The sequence below is a fragment of the Dasypus novemcinctus genome, chromosome X, assembly GCF_030445035.2.
Source record: "Dasypus novemcinctus isolate mDasNov1 chromosome X, mDasNov1.1.hap2, whole genome shotgun sequence".
In the NCBI taxonomy this organism is placed as follows: Eukaryota; Metazoa; Chordata; class Mammalia; order Cingulata; family Dasypodidae; genus Dasypus; species Dasypus novemcinctus.
In genome coordinates, this window is record NC_080704.1 from 90,969,312 (window position 1) to 90,992,800 (window position 23,489).

Below are 23,489 nucleotides of genomic sequence, written 5' to 3' on the forward strand. Positions count from 1 at the left end.
GCGCTCCTGAGAGTTTTATTGGCACCTCTTAATCATTGCGGGTCGGTATAAGCACCCAACATGGAAGGAGAAAGCCATCCAGCGATTCTCCCAGACCGCCGTGGATCGTATGAGGTAGCCAAGGCTCAGGTAGCAGCAATGTTGCACGAGAGAAGTCCCAAGGTGAGAAGAGAGGAGGGCGTAGGGCTGTGGTAGGATTACTTCAGATGTGCAAGCGCGCGCTCCTGAGAAATCCAAGGCTCCTCTTAATCATAGCAGGTCGGTATAAGCCCCCAACATGGAAGGAGAAAGCCATCCAGCGATTCTCCCAGACCGCCGTGGATCATAGGTAGCCAAGGCTCAGGTAGCAGCAATGTTGCACGAGAGAAGCCCCATGGTGAGAAGAAAGGAGGGGGGCGGGCCGCCAGGTTATGGAGTGAGGCTGTGGTGGCGTTGCCTTGCCCCACGTTGGGCGCCAGCTGTGGCGGCTTGCTCGGTCGGTAGAGGTGGGGTCTGGCTGCGGACGAGGGGTCGGTCCAGCTCTGGACGAGGGGTCGGTCCTGCTTGGGACGAGGGGTCGGTCCCACTTGGGACGAGGGGTCGGTCCGGCAGCAGACGAGGGATCAGTCTCACAAGGGGTTGCACGGTTCAGCTGACGGGGTCGCCCGGAGAAGCAGGCGACGAAGGGGTCGCCCGGAGAAGCAGGCGACGAACTGGGGACAAGGGAGGCCAGGCCCTTGTCGGGGGCTCTCAGGACTGGAGGGCGCACGGCAGAAGAACTACCGTGGAGACAAGGTAAACATGCAAGTCCACTTTATTGAGGGAGAGGCAACAGTTTTATAGGCGCTGGGGAAGGCTGATTGGTCGAAGCCACGCCCTGTTCTGATTGGTTGCTGGCGAAAGGTCAGTGGGCGGTACTGGGCGGGGGAGGGGTGGTGGTTAGGGATTGGCTGTCGCTGTTGCTGGGGGAAGGGGCAGGGTTTAGGGATTGGTGGCTGCTGTTGCTGGGGTGGAGGGCAGACTTGAGTTTCCCGCCCACGCCTGGCTGTTGCTGCTGTCGGGGGAGGGGAAAAGGGCAGACTGGAATTTTCCGCCCTGCGCCTGCGCAGGGAGCAGGAAGAAGAAGGGTGCCGCCCCACAAGGCATCGGGTGGCGCCATCTGGGAGGAGGGGCGGCCGCAGAAGCATGGCTGCCGAGAAGGGGAGACCCGAGGGCACTCTGCGCCCATGCCGAGCTTCCTTCAGGGGTGGCAGTGGGCCCGACCAACCACTCTTTTATGGGGGCAGCGGAATTAGGCCTACCGTGTCCGCTCCCCTCGCCAGGCCAGCGAACCACACTTCAGCCCGAGGCGTGACTGCATAAAACCAATGCATCAGCACCCCTTTGGCTGACTAATACATGTGGATACTATTAATTAGTGTATTTTTAGATATGTGGTATAGTAGAAAGAACACTGGACTTGGAGTAGGATATGCTGTGATTGAATTTCAGTTCTACCCTTCAATAGCTATGTTATAGGTCCCCTAGTTTCTGAACCTCAGTGACTTCAACCAGGAAATTAGTATGCTAGTACTTGCTTTACCTATTCCATGGAGTTGTAAATAAAAAGTGAATATATATTCATTTTTTCATTCACAAGTATATTTCAAGCATCTGCTATGTGCCTGACTCTGGGCTAGGCCCTGGAGATTCAGCAATGAACAAGATCAGCATAGCCCTTACTCTCTTTAAGCTTAGAGTCTAGTGGAAGATAGAGACATTAACTTAAGCACACATGTAAATAAATATGTAATTATACCTTATGGTAAGTGCCATGAAAGAAGAGGACAGAGTTTAGGGTGCTAGCATAACAAGTGAGACTTACTTTAGATAATGTGGTCAGGGAAGGTCCACTGTGGAAGCCGAAAGGAAAGAAGAAAAAACCCAAAAAACAATAGGAAAGAAGGAAAACATTTCAGGCAGAGGAATAGCAACTGCAAAGATTTGGAGGAGAAAATGAGCTTAGTGTATTTGAGGAATACAGTGATCCCTGGTATGGCTGGAGTGGATTGTATAACATGATAGAAAGTTGGAGTAGAATTCAGGGAATGGTTCAAATAGAACCAGGAGAACACAGTGGCAAACTATATACTCTTAAAATACTCTACCAGTTTAAAGTAGTGATAGTATTATTGAAACTACTGTCATTAACATTATAATCCCTGAATCCTTTCATCCCTCAACTGATCTTTGACACATTCAGATAAGCCCATAAGTGCCTTGCATTTTTGCACTGACTCTGAGCCAAAGGGGTGAAAGCTGGGATTTTCTCACTTGCCTCAAGGCCAAAAGTAGTACTAAGTTTAAAATACAAAATCTGAAGACAAACTCTAGCACCATCTTCCAGCCACACTTGTCTTCACAGTTGTCTAAGAACAGCAAAACTTTTCCAAATATATAGGTTATGGGAGATGCCTCTGACAATCTTGGATGCAACAGATGCCATGGTAACCCTCAGTTCTATGGTATCTAGGTATCTCCCCTAAAACTAACCAGATATATAATGCTGATTTAAGAGAGTAACACAACACAACTCAAAGCCTTACAAAAGACACAAGCTGTATGTAAAATATCTGAGAACACAAAAGAATGAAAACACACATTATAATGTACTTAGTCTAATAAAAATGCATTATTGATATACCAGCCATATGCCTTTCTTCTGCTTTCATTCATATGCTTCTTTTTTTAAAGGAGGTACTGAGAACTGAACCCAGGACCTTATACATAGGAAGCAAGTGCTCAGCCACTGAGATGCATCTGCTCCCAAATGAGAGTTGTTTTTTGTTTGTTTGTTTGTTTTTAGGAGGTACTGGGGATCAGCCCAGGGACCTTGTACATGGGAAGCAGGCACTCAATCACTTGAGCTCATCTACTCCCATATATTTCTATTTTGATCCCCAGATAACCTGCATATTTGAATTGTCAGTCTTAGTGCTAAATAAAATACAAAAGTACAAAAAAATAGTTTTCTTCTGTAGTTACTTTCCCTCAAGTGAGATTATTGGTACCTTGGGATCCCTAATTAGGTTACAGTAGCTTAAAGAGTTTGGAGCATCCACAATTTCATCCATATAAACTGAGTAGAGATCTCTTCTGTCCAGAAAGTGGTACATTAGAAGGCACACTTCATTCCATATCACTCTTCAGTTATAGCAAGGACTTACCTTTCCAACAGGTTTACAGAGGAGATGGTCAGAGATTCAGGAGAATTGCACATCATTTATCTGTCTAATCTGTGAAAATGGAAGACTTCATGGAATGACAGCATGGCAGAATAAGAAGTGTCTTTAGAAACAAGCTGTTCCAGGTTACTCATTATGTATATATCTATAAAGAACCCCAGTTCTGGTACTAGATTCCATGTCTCCTAACTTCCAGGTCAGTGCTCTTGTGAACAATCATACTTTGATGTAAGGGAAATATATTAACTAGTGGGTGGTCTCTGACCCTTCGGTGATAGAGGTCTGAAAAACCATGCCCAGCTCTTGGGAAATGTTCATGTAGAAATAGGCTTAAATGTTATTTTAATAGAAACCTATAAATACAAGATATGTTCACATTTAAACTTTCAGGAAAATAGCTCCTGCCAACAAGAATGACATCTTTCACCAAACATATATCTAAAAAGATGGACTTACAGATGAAGTTCTGTTTTAAATTTAGAATCAAGAAAGTGCTAATCACTCCTAACACAGTTTATTATTTAAAGCAGCTGTGGAGCATAGTGACAATGGGTATTTTTAAATCAGGTGAGTTGAATTTCATTTTGCATGGACTATTAGCCTTTGAAGGTATCAGTATCCACTGTTTTTAGACTAGAGAAATTAGGATATCTTCTTTGGCACATTCTTATTTTTTTAAAAATCAATTCCCTCCGAACCTAGGGATCTAAACTAAGTAGTAAACTGTATTATGAGATTCTGTCCTTATGCTAGAAAGCAGTTTGTTGCTATAGCTGATTAGAAGGGGGTTTCCTACATTTACCAACTGCTGGCAATTATTAATTTAACTGAATTGCTGGGAAGCAGATTTGGCTTAACTGATAGAGCATCTGCTTACCATATGGGAGGGCCAGGGTTCAAACCCAGGGCTTCCTGACCTGTGTGGTGAGCTGGCCCATGTGCAGTGCTGATGTGCACAAGGAGTACTGTGCCACGCAGGGGTGTCCCCTGTGTAGGGGAGGTGCATGCGCAAGGAGTGCGCCCTGCAAGGAGAGCCGCCCCACACAAGAAAAGTGCAGCCTGCCCGGGAATGGCGCTGAACACTCAGAAAGCTGATGCAGCAAGATGATGCAACAAAAAGAGACATAGATTCCCAGTACCTCTGACAAGAATGCAAGCAGACAAAGAAGAACACACAGTGATTGGACACAGAGAGCAGACAGTGGGGTGGGGAGGAAGGGGAGAGAAATAAATTTAAAAAATAAATAAATTAACTGAATTGCTATCTTTAATGATTTTGTCATTGATTTTATGATGAAGCAAATGTTTTGCTCAAAAGTTAAGTATAGTCATGTTCAAAACAAACTATACAATTTGTGCAGAATTAATGTGTGCTAGCAGTTTTCAAAATCACTTGGCATTTAAGTTTTAGAATATGCTGGTTAGGTTGTTTTTTGATTAAAATGTGAGTATTTTTAATTTAGAGTCTGTGTTTTCTTTGGTTTTGTTTTGTTGCCTTTACTAGATTCTATAAGATTAAGTGGTAATATTTCCATGAGAATCTTTCAAAGTCCTATAGAGTATGAAACTTAGATGAAGACTAAGCCAAGTTGTTAAGAGACCTCAGTTATAAAGGTGACAGTTTGGGGAACAAGGCATCATTAGCAAAATTCTCTGGGTACTAGCAAATTAAATTAAATAAGATAATGTATGCAGTGTTTAGCATAATCCCTGGCACATAGTAGAGGCTAACTATATATGTATGTTCATATATTATATGCATATATATATACAGTGTGTGTGTGTATATATATATATATATGTGTGTGTGTGAATGTATAGACAGACACAGAGACATACATCTCTTAAGCCTCAGTAAAAATAAGGATAATAATACCTACCTTACTTGGCTATAATAAATAATATGCTTAGCAAGAATGCTTAAAACAATAACTTCAATAATGTTATTATTATTGCAGATGTACCTGGATAAATTCATATTGTTCTTGAAATCCTTTCATAGCTATAGCTCTATTCACAAGTCCTATTTTCCCTTTGAAATTCATTTTTCTTCAGTTAATAAAATAAGATAATCATAATACAAATCACAGAATAGTTGTGGGGATTAAACACAAGATAGAGCACTCAATGCAGTGCTTGGCATACAGTGAGTATTCAATAAAAGGTAGTGACAATGATGGTAAAGAAGATGATGTCACCTTTCTTTTGGGGAAAAAATGTAGGCTAGCTGTTGTCCTTTCTGAATAGCAGGACTTTTACTTCTTACTTGGTACTCACCCTGAGCTGTTCTTCCTGTTACTAAATTCATATTTCAAACATGCAGACCCAGTTCTCTCTCTTTTCTCTTTCTTTCTCTCTCTCACTCTTGCTCTCTCATGCCAAAGGAAGCTTTTTCTTTGTGAAAGCTCTCATACTATGGCTCATAATTTAGTGAACACTGTTCAGCATAGTGAAATAGTGACCCAGTCTTATGTGTTTAGACATGTGTGTCAAATTTTCAGTCTTTTTGTGAACCAAGATTTGATCCAACACTTGCAGGACTCATCTGACTCATCTCACCTTAATCCTGGCTCTGTTGAATTCTGTCCTAATTTAAAATCTTGATATTTTGTTTATCATATGTTGGAAAAACAGTGCTCACTGGGATGCGAAAACTGATGACTGGAGGCAGGAAATTTATTGAGGGGTTCTCTCGGTGGATGTTAGTCCTGGAGTAGGGATTTAGAGACTGAGGGGAACCTGGGGCCAACAAGGAGCTGTAGATTAGAAGCAATTTTTTCCCTTGTTTGGCTAGGGGGTAGGATATTCTTGGAATACGGGAGGGGTTGGTGGTGCCTGGGCCTGGAAGGGATGAATGTTCTTATCTGCTCCACTCCCATTGCTATATGGCTTCTTTGTTCATTCTTGGGAGGAAATGGGCTGCATCCAAACATGTAGGCTGTGGCTTGCTCAACCAGTCATGTAGGTTATGACTGGAGGCTGCCTTTCTTCAATTTATATCATGGGGGAATTGAGTCATGGCCTTAATCGCCTGTTAATCATTGCAAACCTTGTAAGGGGGAATCACTAACACAAGTTTTTTTTTGCATTAATTTTTATTTTTAAAAATATTTTGCTCAATTCTTTGGTGCCTCCTTAAATACTGTGTTTGAGACAACGGTCTCATTTGCATAATCCTAGTCTAGGCCTTGTTTGAGACAACTGGAAAACATCATAGAAATATAAAGGTGCATGTGATAGTGGGACCCAGCCTTTCTGAGTACAAATATGGGATTCTCCCAAAATAGTAGTTGAATTTTCACTATTATTTGGTTGAGAAAATAAATATTGGCAAAAAAATACTATGAATTTTTTAATGCTTTGAATTGAATTTGTGTTTCAGTTTTCATAACATCTATACAATTGGAAAAATAATTGTGTATTTAAGCACAATACTTAATTTATTCAGTTTATAGACAATGCTTAGTGCACAAAAAACTTTGTTAGCTTTGGTCCTTTAAAATAACTCTGTTCCCTCCTGCTCACTGCCCCTGTCTTCCAACCCCAGTGATATTTGATCCACAGTTTTGAAACCACAGCTATCAAAATTCAAATATGATGAAAATCAGTGTGCAAGAAACAGGGTAAAAGTGTCCTATGGAAAAAGGTAGGACTTTGGTTTGAGTTTGAGGAATAAAATTCAGTGAAGGAGTTTCTGAATTAAGGAGGAAAGGAAGAAATGTTCTATTCATTGGATGCCTTTTGGTGCCAGACTCTGAACCAGGCACTTTACATTCATTCTCTCCTTTAGTCCTTACATCTCATAAGGTTCTCGTGTAAATGTCAATTCATTGACTCTCTAAACCTGGTGAATCACAGCCTATGGGAATGGGACCCATAAATTTGCATTTTGAATAAGAATGCTGAGATGATTATCTTGTACACTCAGGTTTGAGCATCACTGGCTCAGGTGCACCATCAAAAAGCATCAAGTAGTTATATATAACTAAGGACTTAGGAAGACCAAGTCAGGTCTTTCTTAAAGGGTCAAAAACTGTAGTTTAGAAAGTGAATACTGGCTTTCTCCTTTTTAAAAGATGTGACTGTGTTTTGAATTATTCAAAGGCCAGGGAACCAATCAAGTTAATATATGGGATTCTAGTAGAAAGGGAAAGAAACTGTTTTGTGTGTGTGTGTTTTATGTGTGTGTTGAGAGAGAGAGAGAGAAAGAGAAGGATGATTGGCAATTAATAAGATTGCTGTTCAGAGAGGTCCTAATATGGTTTTTGAAGTACTAGGGAATCCTTGGTAAGAAAGCAGACCTGACCTGGAGATTTTGAACCATGTGAATCAGATAGACTCAAGTGCGGAACTCAAGTGAGGGACTCTACTGTACATAAGCAGAAGACATTTTTGGACTGGGGTCCCTTGGGGGAGAGGAGAGGAAGATAAATAAAACACTGGTAGGAATCAAGGATGCTCAGAAGCATTTTCCCAACTTCACTCCTCTGCCTGCCTCTTTTCTGGTTTAGTTCATGTGCTTTAATATCCATATCCTCTACTTTTCTTGCATTTATTTTCTTATTCAGAATGGGACCAAAAGAAGCTTTGATTAAAAGTTCAAAATACTTTTAGTATTTTTGCAGTGGTTGCAGTGCCAAATGAATAATTCTGGGTGTCCTTATGTGAGGAGAACCATCAAAGTGATGTGTTGATGTGTTGTGGTTTAAATAAGGTATCCTTCTATGAATGAGGTTTTTTTTTTTTTTTTACTTAAAACTGTTGAGCACATGCAATGTGTAAGACGTTCTGTTTGGTACACTGAGGGACACCCATATGTCAGATGTTTGGGCCTTGCCCAGATGAAATTGTAGTTTAGTAGGGATGATAAAATTCATATGCGAAGTATGAAAATATTTTTCCCAAAGTTCTTTTTTTCCAGACAAAGACTAGATTTAGCAAGCTTGTTTTATGTGATAAGTATTCTAAAAAGGCAAAATTACTGTTGTAAACAAGTAACTGTGGAAGTAGAAGCAAAAGAGAAGCACAATGCATTAATTTACTTATTGTTTATTCCTTAAAGTGAATAGAAATATGTTTATTACAGGCTAAAATCTTATCAATTGTAAAGATAGTTTACTGAATTTATCATGTTTTTTTTTTTTTTGCTGTGCCAAGATAGTTTTGTTGCTGCTGTTGTCGAGATAGTATTGTCTGTTATCATACCCATGGGTTAATTTTTCATCAATATAGAGGGCTTCTAGATCAATTTATTTAAAACATAACTCATGTTTATCCCCTGCACCTTTGCTCGTCATCCTTCCCTTCCTAGATACACACACACACACACACACACACACACATGTTTACATAATGCACATACATATAGAAGTTCTGTCTTCTAATATCCTGTTTTTGCCAGGGGTACCATGTTATTGACAGAATCTTTCAATTAAATGAAGTAATATATTTTAAATTCCTCCAATAACTGGCAGAGATTTAGTTCTGTTGCTCCTTCCCTTTGACTTACCAGGTAGTCACTATCTGAAATTATTTTGTCTATTATTTTTCCCTGTTTACCATCAGGTTCCCTTCAGAGAATAAGCTTGATGAGGGTCTGGACCTTCCTTGTTTATCTTGTTTATTGCACAATCTCTAACACCTAGAACAAATCCTGGAATCCATGTTCAATGTAATAAATACTTGTTAAATGAGTGATTGATTGAATACATCTTATTACTAATCTTATCAATCCATTAGCAAATCCTGTCATTTTTTTCTTCCATGTTTTAAGATTCTCCACTTCATCTGTATTTTTACACCTTACACCTGCTTGACCCTTGTTCAGAGGTTCTGAGAAGAGGGAGATGGAAAAATAGGTGTAATATTGGGGCATTTTCAGGACACTGGAATTGTTCTGCATGACGTTGCAATGATGGATATAGGCCATTATCTATTTTGTCATACCTTACAAAATTGCAGGGACAGAGTGTAAACTATAATGTAAACTGTAATCCATGGTTACTGGCAGTGTTTCAATATGGGTTCATCAATTGTAACAAATGTACCACACTAATGAAAGATGTTGTTAGTGTGGGAACATGTGGGAAGGAGAGGGAGTTGGGCATATGGGAATCCTTATATATTTATGTAATCTAAAATTTCTTTAAAATATAAATAAATTAATTAATTAAACAAAAAACAAAAAAAGGATAAAGCCTAAAATAATAGTATCTTATCTATAGTCTCTTGTCAACCCATTCTGCATACTACTGCCCTAATTTTCTTTAAACACTGTTCCCTTCATGTCATTACTTCTCCAAATTCTTATTGATTCAAATGAAGGAAATATATGTGAAAGCTGCATTATATATAAATATATATATATATTTAGTATATAAAGTGCTGCATTAAGGTTGACTTTCTGTGACCTATTGGATTGCAAGATTTGCCAGCAATTATTTCCACCCTACCTCTCCATTCTTATTTCCTTCTTGTTACTGATAGACTTTCCAGTCTAATGACAGCTCTGGAACCTCTTTCCAAAGATATATACATACACATTTTAGAGGATTCTTAGATCCTTGATTAAGAACTCCATTCATACTATGAATCTCACAATCAAGCACCCCATTATAAAATGTCTTATATTATTTTGAAGTTTCACATATTTGTGGCTTCTCTCCCCATGTAACATATTTGTTGTCTTCTTTTGCACTCCCCAGAGCACTTAGTGAGATGTGGGGTCCAGAGCAAGTGCTTAATAATTACTTGCTGACTTCACATACAGATACCTCTCCATTTATGTTTATATGAGAAAGTTAAATGCTTATGTGGGAAAGGGGTTGAGAGAAACCAGCTAGTAACTATGTAATAATGGTTAGAAAGAATATCCATGAACTGAAATTTTAGTCATAAAACTAATGCTAGAAAGATATGCAAATATGGAAGTATTCTGTATCCTATTGTGCTGGTGGTTACATGAGCCCATGCATTTGTCAAAATTCATAGAAATGTATGCAAAAGGAGTGAATTTTACTGTGTGTAAATTTAAAAAATAAATTTAAGAAAAAAATTTAATGAATATTTGAACTGTATCTCTTTTTATTTGACTACTAGTGGCATTCTGGTCCCCATTTCCTAGAACTATGTGCTTGCTTTTTCTTCCTTAAAACAGTCACAGCAAAAATGATAGACAATAACTTTACTTCCTAATCAAATGCATTATAACCTAATGCAACCCAAATTTAGAGGTATACTCTGCTCTTCTCTTCTTCCTTTTCCTCCTCCTATTCCACTAACTTTTCTTTAAAATAATCTCAGTATAGTTGGTAGAAGTATGAATTCACTGGTATTCAATATCCTAATTTATATAAATTCTAATGACTTTAACTATTTTTTCCTCCTTTAAAGAAGAAATTTTCTTTTCTTTTTATTTATTTATTTATTTATTTTTATTTCTCTCCCTTTCCCTTACCCTCCCCCCCGCCCCAGTTGTCTGTCCTCTGTGTCCATTTTGCTACATGTTCTTCTTTTTGTCCGCTTCTGTTGTTGTCAGCAGCACAGGAATCCGTGTTTCTTTTTGTTGCATCATCCTGCTGCGTCAGCTCTCCATATGTGTGGTGCCATTCCTGGACAGGCTGCACTTTCTTTTGCCCTGGGCGACTCTCCTTATGGGGTGCATTCCTTGTGCGTGGGGCTCCCCTGCATGGCACAGCACTTCTTGCGTGCATCAGCACTCGCATGGGCCAGCTCCACACGGGTCAAGGAGGCCCAGGGTTAGAACCGCAGACCTCCCATGTGGTAGACGGACACCCTAACCACTGGGCCAAGTCCGCTTTACAAGAAGAAATTTTTGTGACCAAACCCTGGTTCCTCATAAATGGAAGTAGGTGTGCGTTTATTTTTTACTTTATTTATTTATTTTTAGTTGTATTTTTTTAAAGTTGTAGAGCTCAAAAAAATGTTACATTAAAAAATATAACAGGTTCGCATATACCCCACACCCCACCCCTCCCACTCCTCCCTCATCAACAACCTCTTTCATCATTGTAGCACAGTCATTGCATTGGTAAACACATTTTGGGGCAGTGCTGCACTGCATGGATAATAGTTTACATTGTAGTTTACACTCTCCCCCAGTACATTCAGTGGGTTATGGCAGGATATATAATGTCCAGCATCTGTCTCTGCAATTTCATTTAGGACAACTCCAAGTCCCGAAAATGCCCCCACATCACATCTCTTCTTCTCTCTCCCTGTCCTGAGCAACTACCATGGACCCTTTCTCCACATCAATGCCACAATTTCTTTCATTACTAATCACCATAGTTCTATACTACAATACCAGTAAGTCCACTCTAATCCATATTTTATTCCTCATTCCTGTGGACACTGGGCTGGTAATGTCCACTCCATCTCTGTATTGAGAGGGAGTTTAGATCCCACATGGTAGATGGATGCAGTTCTCCTGCTTGCAGTTGTAGGTACTCTTGGTTCCCTGTTGTGGTGGTTGACCATCTTCACCTCCGTGTTAGCTGACTTGGGTCAGGCCAATGAACCGGATAGTAAAAGTTGCAACTCTGCTGAGGCTCAGGGCCCAGCTGGCACATGGCCAATCCAGAGATTCAAGTCTCCTAAGTATACAAGCACCGACCACAGGTCCTGTAAAAGTGACAGAAGAGGCATGTGTAGAAAGGTCACATCTGAGTCCAACTCTATCACACTAAAGAACACAAATTCCAAAGTAGGGCCTACTGACAAGGCAGTGAAGTCCAGAGCCATCTGCCATGACCTTAGAAGCTGTATGTCTCCATAGCCCTCAAGAGCACAAGTGTCTGGGGTTGTATCTACTTTGGCTGTCTCTGGGATCCTGCTGAGGTATGCATAAGCATGACCCCTCTGACGACCACCTGACTCTTTTTTGAAGACTCTTAGGCATATAAACTCATTTGTCTTTACCATTTCCCACTTTTTCAAGGTCTTTTTCTAATTGCAGTCACCAGCTCGTGTTTGGTAGTAATCCCTTGGCATCAGGGAGGTTCATCCCCAGGAGTCATGTTCCATGCTGGGGGGAAGGTAATGCATTTACATGCTGAGTTTGGCTTAAAGAGTGGCCACATTTGAGCAACATGGATGCTCTCAGGAGATACTCTTAGGCACCCTGTAGCTCTAAGCCTAGTTGAAGTTTCAGGCACACAGGCTCATAAACATAGTCATCAATATCAAGGGCTCATCTTTGGACAGTCCTTCTTCACTGGTTTTTGCCCTTGCACTTGGGGGATTGTGCTGTTCCTTTGGGGAATGTGACAGAACTCCCCTATCTAGAAACTCAGCACTCCCTCAGTTGTCGTTTGTAACTCTAACTAATATGAAAATACCCAACAAATATCCAAATATTTTTATATATCCTATATACATGCCCTGGAGAACTCCCTCCCAGCCATGTGTCCCCCATCAATAAAAACATCAACTTTAGACCTTAGTTTAAACTTTTCTTCTTCTTAGTATGTACTGTTTACAAAAAGGCATAAGGCTGTTATTTCAAAGTGTACTAGTAGATTTATTGGGATTGGACATACATTGAATATATCTAACAGGCAGATAACCTGGCCACTGTCCCTTTCCTCTGCCAGATGGAGACGCTGGAGAGCTTCATTTTGTGACCTGATGCCTTGTAGGATAAGACCAGGACATTCCAAGACTAGGCAATTCCAAGGAAATAAGCTCTCAGCCCCAAGGCGAAAGTTGTTGAGGTTCCTACCCCATGCTATATTACATGGAAAAAATACTCCAAAATACCAGACATCTTGATAGCAAAGTTCAAAATATTTGCAGCTGTCCTTCAAATGGAAAATTTAATGTTGCAAATAAATTCCACCTGTGTCTGCACATTTAGTAGTTCAAGAAATATTCCAATCTTATTTTTTTTTATTTTTTTCTGTATTTTTTAAAGATTTATTTATCCCCCCCACTTTCCACTTGATTGCTGTCTGCTCTCTGTGTCCATTCGCTGCACATTCTTCTGTGTCTGTTTGTCTCCCTTTGCTGCATCATCTTGCTGCATCCAGCTTTCTGGGGGCACTGGCCATCAGCTTTCCATGGGCACGGGCCAGCTCGCCTTCACAAGGAAGCCCTGGGAAACGAACCCAGAGCATCCCATATGTTAAATAGGAGCCTCATTGATAGAGCCACATCTGCTTCCTTTTTTCTTTATTTTTAAAGAAGCTTTTTGGTCATACTGGCTATACAGTGGTATGGTAAGAGAAACCAGAATTTACAAACTTATTAATTATGCCTTTAAGTAGATGATTCCCACATATCCCATTGAATAGAAATTGTGATTAGACTTGTTCTCCAAGCTGCTCAGCAGCAGTGTGCTTATTTAGGAAATTAATATATTTAGTACAGCTTCAGAGAAAATATATTCAGCACTCTGCCATCAGGTGAAGTAGAAAGTAAAAAGAAATACTCTATTTTACTTATACTATAGGTTCTACTCTTAAGTTTCTGGTATTTTTTTTTTTAAGTCTGTTGATTTTAAATGAATACTATGTAATTTAAGAAATTTTCTAAGACTTTCCCTGAAACAAATAACACATAGCACTCTAATTATCATAAGCTAAATTGGGTATTCTGAGAAACTGTATGATCATTCCTTGCTTTTTAATGGATTTTATGCAATATTTTTTTTATTAGAAAAGTTGTGTGTTTATAGAGAAATCATGCATAAAATAGAGGACTCCCATATACCACTCCACCATCAACACCTTGCATTGGTGTTGATCATTTGTTACAATTGATGAAGTCATATTTTTATAATTATACTATTAATTACAGTCTATGGTTTAACTTAGGGTTCATTGTTTTTTGTAATGTAATTCCATTTTTTATTTTTGGTAATTTTTATTCTGTTACCATATGTACAATCTGACATTTCTCCTTTTAATCATATTCAGATATATATTTCAGAACAGCAATTTAAATGCACTTTTCATTTCAGTTCTAAACTTGAGAAGGAATGAGTGCTAGAAAAATGTGATTAGTGGAAAAATATAGAATTAATAGGAATAACTTCTCAAAGTGAGTTTTTCAAATCTTAAAATCATTTTATATTTTCATCCCATAGTTTTACTTTTATTTAAAGCCACAGGTCTCCACAGGTCTTGTCATCAACTTGACTGGATAGCTTTCTTCTTTTCAGTCTTAGTTCGATTATTTCCTAATTGATTTAAAAATTACTGGCATTAATTCCTTAATTAAAGTTTACTTAATTATACTTAACTTCCATTTGTGTAGTATAGTGGTAAAGATCAGGGATTCTTGAGTCAAGCTGCCTAGGTTTGAATTCTATTCCACCATTTTCTAGCTGTATCTTTTTTTTTTTTTTTTTTTTTTTTTAGGAGATACTGGGGATTCAACCTGGGATATCAAATATGGGAAGCAGGCTCAACCACTGAGCTAAATCCACTCCCCTCTAGCTGTATCTTGTGGGTACAGGAGTTAACTGTTCTGAGAACTGTTTTCTTATCTATTAAAATTAGATAATGCTTGTGAAGTGCTCAATGTAATGTCTGATACGAAAGTATTTAAAAATATATGACTATCAAAAATATTTCACTGATGTATGGAAAACTGAATTCAGTATCCTAAAACTTTTTTTGATTTTTCTAAAACAGAAATAGTGTTTTCTTTATTTCTGTTCCCTGAAAAGCTAGGCTCTGTGTGGCAGTTTGAGACTATTTTTATAAGTCCCAAGAAGAAAAAAGATTATGTTTGTAAATTAATAGATTACTCTGGGTGTGATACACTTTGATTGAATTAAATTCAACTGAGAAACCTTTGATTAGATTATTAGATAAGATTGGTTTGGGCTTTTGATTTGACTACATCAGAGTTCGTGACTCAGGTTGAGTCCCTCCCTCCTTTCTGGGTCTTATATAAACAGACTCATACACAGAGTCGTCACACATGGAGACTCACACAAGAGGCAGAGGGAGCTCTGTATTTTGATCCTACCTTGTAACCACAAATAAGGCTCTAAAGCCGAGGCCCTCAGGTAGAGATGAACCATTTTGCTGGATAGTTTCCAACTGAAATTGGGAAGAGAGCAGAACAGCTGAAACTGATTTAGAAGGACTGTAAAGAAACAAGCCCTATGCCAGGAGATAGAGGACTATAGGAACACCCAAGCACGAAGATTCAAGAGGCTGGGCTCACAGAGCTCAAGAGGAAGAGGAAGCCCAGAGGGGAAGGAGAGACCAGACAGAGATTGCCTGCCATCTTGCTTAAACATTTGGCAGCTGACTGGTGAGAAAGTACCTCTATCTTTTCTTGAGTTGGACTTTCCATGGCCTTGGTACTGTAAGCTTTTACCCGAAATAAATACCCTTTATAAAAGCCAACATATTCCTGGTACTTGGCATCAGCAGCTTTTTTTTTTTTGGCAGATTAATACACCGTGGAATAAGAACTAACCCATGAGATTTAGGGAGTGAATTACATTGCTAGGATAGCTCATATAAATGTGGACTGAATACAAAAATTGTTAATCCTTTATTAAATTTCTGTTTCATTAAATTTCTTTTTAATTAGAAAATCTCTTTAGATTATTTTTTCAGCACTTTTACTTGTTTATATGCCAAGAAAAGTAGAATTATTTATATGGAATTCCATATATTCTTCAAGGCTGAGAATATTTGATGCTTCTTCCCTGTTTCCTTACAAAGTTGGTCATCAAAATGTTTGTGTGGGTGGTTTGTTAGTGTCCCAAAACTTAATTTAAAAGATGAAGGATTTTATGATGAAAAATCAGGAAATATTTATCATATAGATCTTTTAAAAGATCCATAAGTGTTTGAGGGAACTGCCGATTTCTGAGATGTTTTGTTAGATTACAGATAGGGTATCAGTAAAATATTCAGATTTTAGAAAGGCCACAATAGGCAGGGATTTAGTACTTATTTGCTGTTAATTATAGATTTGATTCTTTGTTACAGCCTAGTGGAGTAAAATGTTCATGACAGTCTGATACATTTCAGTAAAGTACCTATTGTCAGTTCACTAGGTGATATCTTAGAATATTTCATTCCCCTTGTGTATAATAAAAAATAATTTCAGTGAAGACAATATTCAAATCCTACTATCTCAACATATTAACAGTACTATAATTGAGTCTCACTTTTCAGTATATCAGCTCCCCTTGGATCCTAAATAGGTTTTTGCAACATTTGCAACAAGCAATTAAACAATTAAAAATCATAAGATAAAATGAGTATTTTAATTTCTGAAATTTTATTCCCAATAATTTATGCTTAGTTTTAATATCGATCAAAACAAAAGAAAACAATTTTGCTCATATTACATTTTAGTACTAAAACCAGACATTACAGCCCTTCTTTCTTTTTCTTTGTCTTTATTTTTTTAATATTACATTAAAAAAATATGAGGTCCCCATATACCCCCATTCCCCTCACCCCACTCCTCCCCCATAACAACGATCTCCTCCATCATCATGAGACATTCATTGCATTTGGTGAATACATCTTTGAGCACCCCTACACATCATGGCCAATGGTCCACATCATAGCCCACACTCTCCCACATTTCACCCAGTGAAGCCCTTCTTTCTTATACTGGTTTAAATAAGGATTCTGTAGTGATAAGTGCCAGTTTTTTCTTCTACAAAGGGTCAGTCCTATTTTTTTATAGATTTGTAAAAATTTATTTCTCTCCCCCCCACACATTATCTGCTTTCTGTGTCCATTCGCTGTCCTTGCTTGCTTGCATTCTTGTCAGTAGCACCAGGAATCTGTGTGTGTTTCTTTTGAGTTGCGTCATCTTGCTGTGTCAACTTACAATGTGTGCACCATTCCTGGGCAGGCTGCGCTCTTTTCACGTGGGACAACTCTCCTTGAGGGGCATTCTCCTTGCATGTGGGGCTCCCTGCATGGCACGGCACTCCTTGTGGACATCAGGACTGTGCTTGGGCCAGCTCACCACAGGGGTCAGGAGGCCCTGGGTTTGAACCCTGGACCTCCCATATGGTAGGCGGATGCTCTATCAGTTGAGCCAAATTCACTTCATAAGGATCGCTACTTTTAACCTTAAAAGTATTAGATTTTTTTTTTGGATATTTTCATAGTGGTTACAATTAAAAACAACTGAGGGAGTGCTGAGTTCCTAGCCAGGGGAACTCTATCACAGTTCCTAAAGGAACAGCAACAATCCCCCAAGTGCAACAGCAAAGACGAAAGAAGAAGGAAGGTCCAACAATGAGCCCTTGAAACTAATGACTATGCATGTAAGCCTGTGCACCTGAAATAAGAACAAGGCTTAGAGCTGCAGCATGCCTAAGAGTTAACCTCCTGAGAGTCTCCGTGTTGCTTAAATGTGGCCAGTCTCAAAGCCAAACTCAGCATGTAAATGTGTTGCCTTTCCCCCAGCGTGGGACATGACTCCCAGGGATAAGCCTCCCTGGTGCTGAGGGATTACTACCAAGCACCAGCTGATGATGTAACTAGAAAATGACCTTGAATAAAAGGGTCAACTCGGACCAGCAGAATATCTCAGTCTACGTATAATACCAGGAGTTAAAAATGCTTTTTGACCTGAATAAAAGGGGGAAATGGAAAGGACAAATTAGTTTATATGGCTATGAGTCTCAAACAAGAACTGGGAGGTTATCAGAGGGGTTGCCCTTATGCACACCTGAGCAGAGTCCCAGAGACAGAAAAAAGTAGATGCAACCCCAGATATTGGTTCTTCTGAGGGCTGCAGAGACACACAGGTTCTATGGTCATGGCAGATGGAGTTCAGTGCCATGTCAGTTGGCTCTACTTTTCAGTTTGTGTTTCTGTGTGATGGAGCTGGACCCAGATGTGACCTTTGTCCACAAGCCTCTCCTGTTACTTTTAATGGATCTGTAGTTGGTGCTGGTGTTTGGTGTATACCCAGGGGACCTGAATCTTTGGACTGACCATGTGATAGCCAGGCCCTGTGCCTCAACAGACTTGCAGCTTCTACACTCTGGTTTATTGGACTTACCCCACTCAGCTAACATGGAGGTGAAGAAGGTCAACCACCTCACCAGGGAACCAAGAGTGCCTACAACTGAAAGCAGAAGAACTGCATCCAGCATCCTTGTGGAATCTAAGCCCCCTCTTAATGTAGATGTGGAGTGGACACGGCCATTCTAGGGTCCATAGATGGAGGAATAGAGTATGGAATAGAGTAGACTTACTGATATTCTATTCATGAACTATTGTGATTAGTAATCGAAGAAAATGTGGCATTGGTGTGGAGAAATTGGCCATGGTGGCTGCTGGGGGTAGGGAGTGGGAGGAAGAGATGTGATGTGGGGGAATTTTAGGGGGTTGGAGTTGTCCTGGGTGGTGCTGCAGGTGCAGTTACCAGACATTGTATGTCCTCCCATGGCCCATTGGGTGGAACGTGGTAGAGTGTGGGCTATGGTGTGGACCATTGACCATGAGGTGCAGCGGTGCTCAGAGATGTATTCACCAAATGCAATAATGTCTCATGATGATGGAGGATGTTGTTGTTATGGGCGGAGGAATGGGGTTAGGGGGTTGCGGGGTATATGGGACCTCATATTTTTTTAATGTAACATTAAAAAATAATTAGATGGGAGAGGGGGCAAGATGGCTGCTGAGTGAACTTCTCTGATAGTATCTCCTGCAGGGAGTCGGCTGGGCGGCGTTGGAGGCTCTTTGGGACCAGGCTGTTTCGGGATTTTTGCTGGTAGGGAGGTGTCTGGACATCGATTTGGAGGGAAGGTAACAGAGAGGATGCATCTGTGAAATATACACGGAGCTCCCAACTGCATGGGGAAGATTCCCTCCTTGGGTGGGTGGAGCCGCGGCATCGGACGCCGGTGCAGCGCAGCGCAGGGGAGCCGCCGGCACAGTGCAGGGTTTTTTTTTTTTTTTTCTTGTTTTGGAGGCTCTGCAGTACTGGGGAGTTCGTGGGTCCTGGGCGGCCTATTGGGGGGTTGGTGGGATGGGAGGTGCTTGCAGACCGATTTGGGCAGACAGATGGCAGTTTTAAGGCAAAGTGGGGGAATTTTTGATTGCGGACACAACAATAGCATTTCCACCTAGAGCCACGCCCCCCCCCAAGCCCGGCTGCTAATCTGTAGTGGTCTTAAAGTGATAGCAACAAAGAGATGCTACCAGGGTCTCCTGGGTGGGAGACATTTGGAAGCTGCTTAGGGGAATATTTTGTGAAGCGTAAGAATTTCGGGTTTGGACTCTGTAATTAGCATTTTGGGCTGGAGCCCCTCCCCCGGACCTGGCTATTGATCTGAGTCATTAAATTGGCTGCAGCCTAGAGGTGCCCCCAGGTGGCCGTTCCTGGGGACCACAGGGTAGGAAGGTTCCTGAAGTCAATTGGTGATATATCCACACAATAGACCCTAGGGAGTGAGTGAATTGTAGGGTACAGAACACAGGATAGAGCTTGTGGATGTGACCTCACCCATAGGGCTAGCACCCAGCTGCGGGGATCCCAGAAGGCTGTGATACACTGTGGTGCTCCCAGGCTTCCTGTTAACCGGACTTGAGGTTGCCAGGTCTGAGTCCCCTGGACCCTGGTGGCCCACACCCCAGAGACTCACACCTCTTGAGTCCTCAATATCTCAGACTTTCCATCCCTGAATCCACCATGCCCTGAGGCACATCTGAGGTCCTTGAATGTCCTAACCCTTAACGTTTGCGGTTTTTCTTCTTTGTTTTATTTTGTTTTTATTTTATTCTTTTTATTTTTTATTCTATTTTTTTAATGTTCTCATTCCTGTCATTGCATTATCTCCTAGTCTTTTCTCCCAGCGTATCCCCCAAGTCTTTTTTTTTCCTCTATCTCTTGTCCCCCATCTTCTTCTTATTCTATTTTATCTTAACAATACAATAGGTGCTGCAGGAAACACCTCACATTTGCTGGGTTTCCTCATCCTCCACTGCCTCATTTCTGTGTGAATAGAGTTTGGCTATCTACACTATCCCCTTTCCCCTACATCTTGATATCCTCCATCATCTACTATCTCTCCTATATTCCACCTCCCTTTCTTTGATCCACAAAGTGTCTAACTCTTAATTTCTAATACCTTTGTTTTGTTTTCTGTCTGGTATCCACTCTTGAAACTATTACCTTTCTTTTCTCTTTCCCTCTCTCATGAAAACAATAGCTTTTTAGATCATACCATATTCCTCCCATATTCAGTCGTCTACCTCATTATAGGTACTCTACCTACTGCTGTAACTCTACACAATTTACATGAATCTAACCTCCATCCTCCCAGAACACATATTGTTGCTTTGTTAACATATATCTCCAATACTACTTTACACTTTTTCCTTGCTTACACAATTGCCTTTCCCCGCCACTAATACTTTCCTTTAAAGTGAACTTAACCAGCAACAAGAAATTAGAATAAGAAGAACAAAGTGACAAAGAGAAGATATAACACTTACGCAAAAACAACAGCTAATTAATCTCCAAGAGTAGACAAAGAAGCTAAGGAACTGATTAAATCCATCAAGATAATATGATGACCAGACAGCAACAAAAATCTACAAACCAAACCAGTAATCAGGAAAATATGGCTGAATCCAATGAACAAACTAAAAATCAGGAAGGGGAGCAGAACTTCGCACAAGCAATGAAAGATCTCAGAACATTTATCACCGACAAATTTGATGAAGTAATGAAAGAGGTTAACAACATGAAGACAACACTTGGAGGGGAAATTGCAGACACGCGCAAAAAGATAACAGATATGATGGGAGTGACCACCACAATTCAAGAAATCAAAAATACACTTGCAGCAAATATCAGCAGACTAGAAGAGGCAGAGCAGAGAATTAGTGATGTGGAAGACAGTACATCAGAAATCAAACAGATAGTAGAAGGGGTCGATAAAAAGATAGAAAAAATCCAGGTAGGACTTAGGGACCTGAATGACAATGCAAAACGCTCAAACGTACGTATTATAGGCATTCCAGAAGGAGAAGAGAAGAGAAAGGGTTCAGAAGGAGTGTTGCAGGAAATAATGGCTGAAAGCTTCCCAAATGTACTGAAAGAGGCAGATGTACATTTCCAAGAAGCACAGTGCACTCCACTAATCATAACCCCAATAGGACCACACCAAGACATATACTTGTCAAATTATCCAAAGCTCAAGACAAAGAGAAAATCCTAAAAGCAGCAAGAGAAAAGAAAACCATCACATACAAGAGAATCTCCATAAGATTAAGTGCTGATTTCTCATCTGAAACCATGGAGGCAAGAAGGCAGTGGTATGATATAGTTAAGGTACTAAAGGAAAAAAATTTCCAACCAAGAATACTTTATCCAGCTAAACTAGCATTCAAACATGATGGAGAGTTCAAAATATTCACAGACAAACAGAAACTGAAAGAGTATACCAACAAGAAACCTCCCCTTTAAGAAATTCTAAAGGGAGTTCTGCAGGAAGAAAGGAAAAAACAGGACAGGCAGAGTTGGAGGAGAGTATAAGAACAACAACAACAACAAAAAAGACAAAAATAGAAGGGAAAAAAATACAAACAAAATATGACAAACACAAATCCAATCAAAATATGGCTAACACAAATAATTCCTTGAAAGTAATAACACTGAATGTCAACAGATTAAACTCACCTATCAAAAGATTCAGACTGGGACATTGGATAAGGAAATATGACCCATCCGTATGCTGTCTACAAGAGACATATCTTAGACCCAGAGATGCATGGAGATTGAAAGTGAATGGTTGGAAAACAATCATACAAGCAAACAATAACCAAAAAAAGGCAGGAGTAGCTATATTAATATCAGACAAAATAGACTTTAAATGTGAAACAATTGTGAGAGAAAAAGGATACTACATTTTAGTGAAACGGAAAATCTGTCAAGAAGATCGAACAATCATAAATATTTATGCTCCTATCAAGGGTGCCTCTAAATACATGAGTCAAACGCTGGAAAAACTAAGTGAAACAATAGAGGCATCTACAATTATAGTGGGGGATTTTAATACACCACTATCTACCTTGGACAAAACATCTCAAAAGAGAATCACTAAAGAAACTAAACATTTGAACAGTATATTAGAGGAGCTGGATCTAATAGACATATATAGATCATTACACCCAAACACAGCAGGATATACATTTTTCTCAAGCGCACAAGTGTCATTCTCCAAGATAGACCATATGCTAGGCCACAAAGAAAGGCTTAATGCATTCAGAAAGATCAAAATCATACAAAACAATATCTCTGACCACAGTGGAGTGAAGCTGGAAATTTGCAAGGGACAGAGGCCCAGGTTTCACACCACGATTTGGAAATTAAACAGCACACTCTTAGAAAAACAGTGGGTCAAAGAGGAAATCTTAAAAGAAATCAATGACTACCTTGAAACAAATGATAATGATAACACAGCATACCAAAATTTATGGGATGCAGCAAAAGCAGTACTGAGAGGGAAATTTATAGCCATAAATTCATATATCAAAAAAGAAGAAAGAGGGAAAACTGAAGAACTAACTGCACATTTGAAGGAATTAGAAAAACAAGAACAAAATAACCCAACAGGAAGAAGAAGGAAGGAAATAACAAAGATAAGAGTATAACTAAATGAAATAGAAAATAAGAAAGCACTTGAAAAGATAAACAAGACCAAGAGCTGGTTTTTTGAGAAGATCAACAACACTGACAAACCTTTAGCAAGACTAACAAAGAAAAAAAGAGAGAAGATGAAAATACACAAAATAAGAAATGAGAAAGGCAATATCACCACTGACCCCACAGTAATAAAGACTATCATAACAGGATACTTTGAAAAACTATATTCCAACAAAAATGACAATTTAGAGGAAATGGACAAATTCCTAGAAACACATAAGCAACCCATTTTGATGAAAGAAGTAATTGATGATCTTAACAAACCAATCACAAGTTGAGAGATAGAATCAGTCATTAAAAATCTCCCAACTAAGAGGAGTCCAGGGCCAGACGGTTTCACAGGTGAATTCTACAAAACATTCCAGAAAGAACTAACACCAATCCTGTTGAAACTATTCCAAAAAATCGAATCAGAAGGAACATTGCCAAACTCCTTCTATGATGCCAACATTACCCTAGTACCAAAGCCAAACAAAGACACCACAAGAAAGGAAAATTACAGACCAATTTCTCTATTGAACCTAGACGCAAAAATACTTAACAAAATACTTGCTAATCGTTTTAAACAACACATTAAACGTATTATACACCACGACCAAGTGGGAT

The 23,489-nt window shown here is 39.7% G+C and overlaps 1 protein-coding gene across 3 annotated transcripts in view; it reads left to right on the forward strand.

The window, feature by feature from the left end:
- SH3BGRL (SH3 domain binding glutamate rich protein like) overlaps positions 1 to 23,489 on the forward strand; it is a 207,039-nt gene that overhangs the window by 50,664 nt on the left and 132,886 nt on the right. The window lies entirely within an intron of this gene.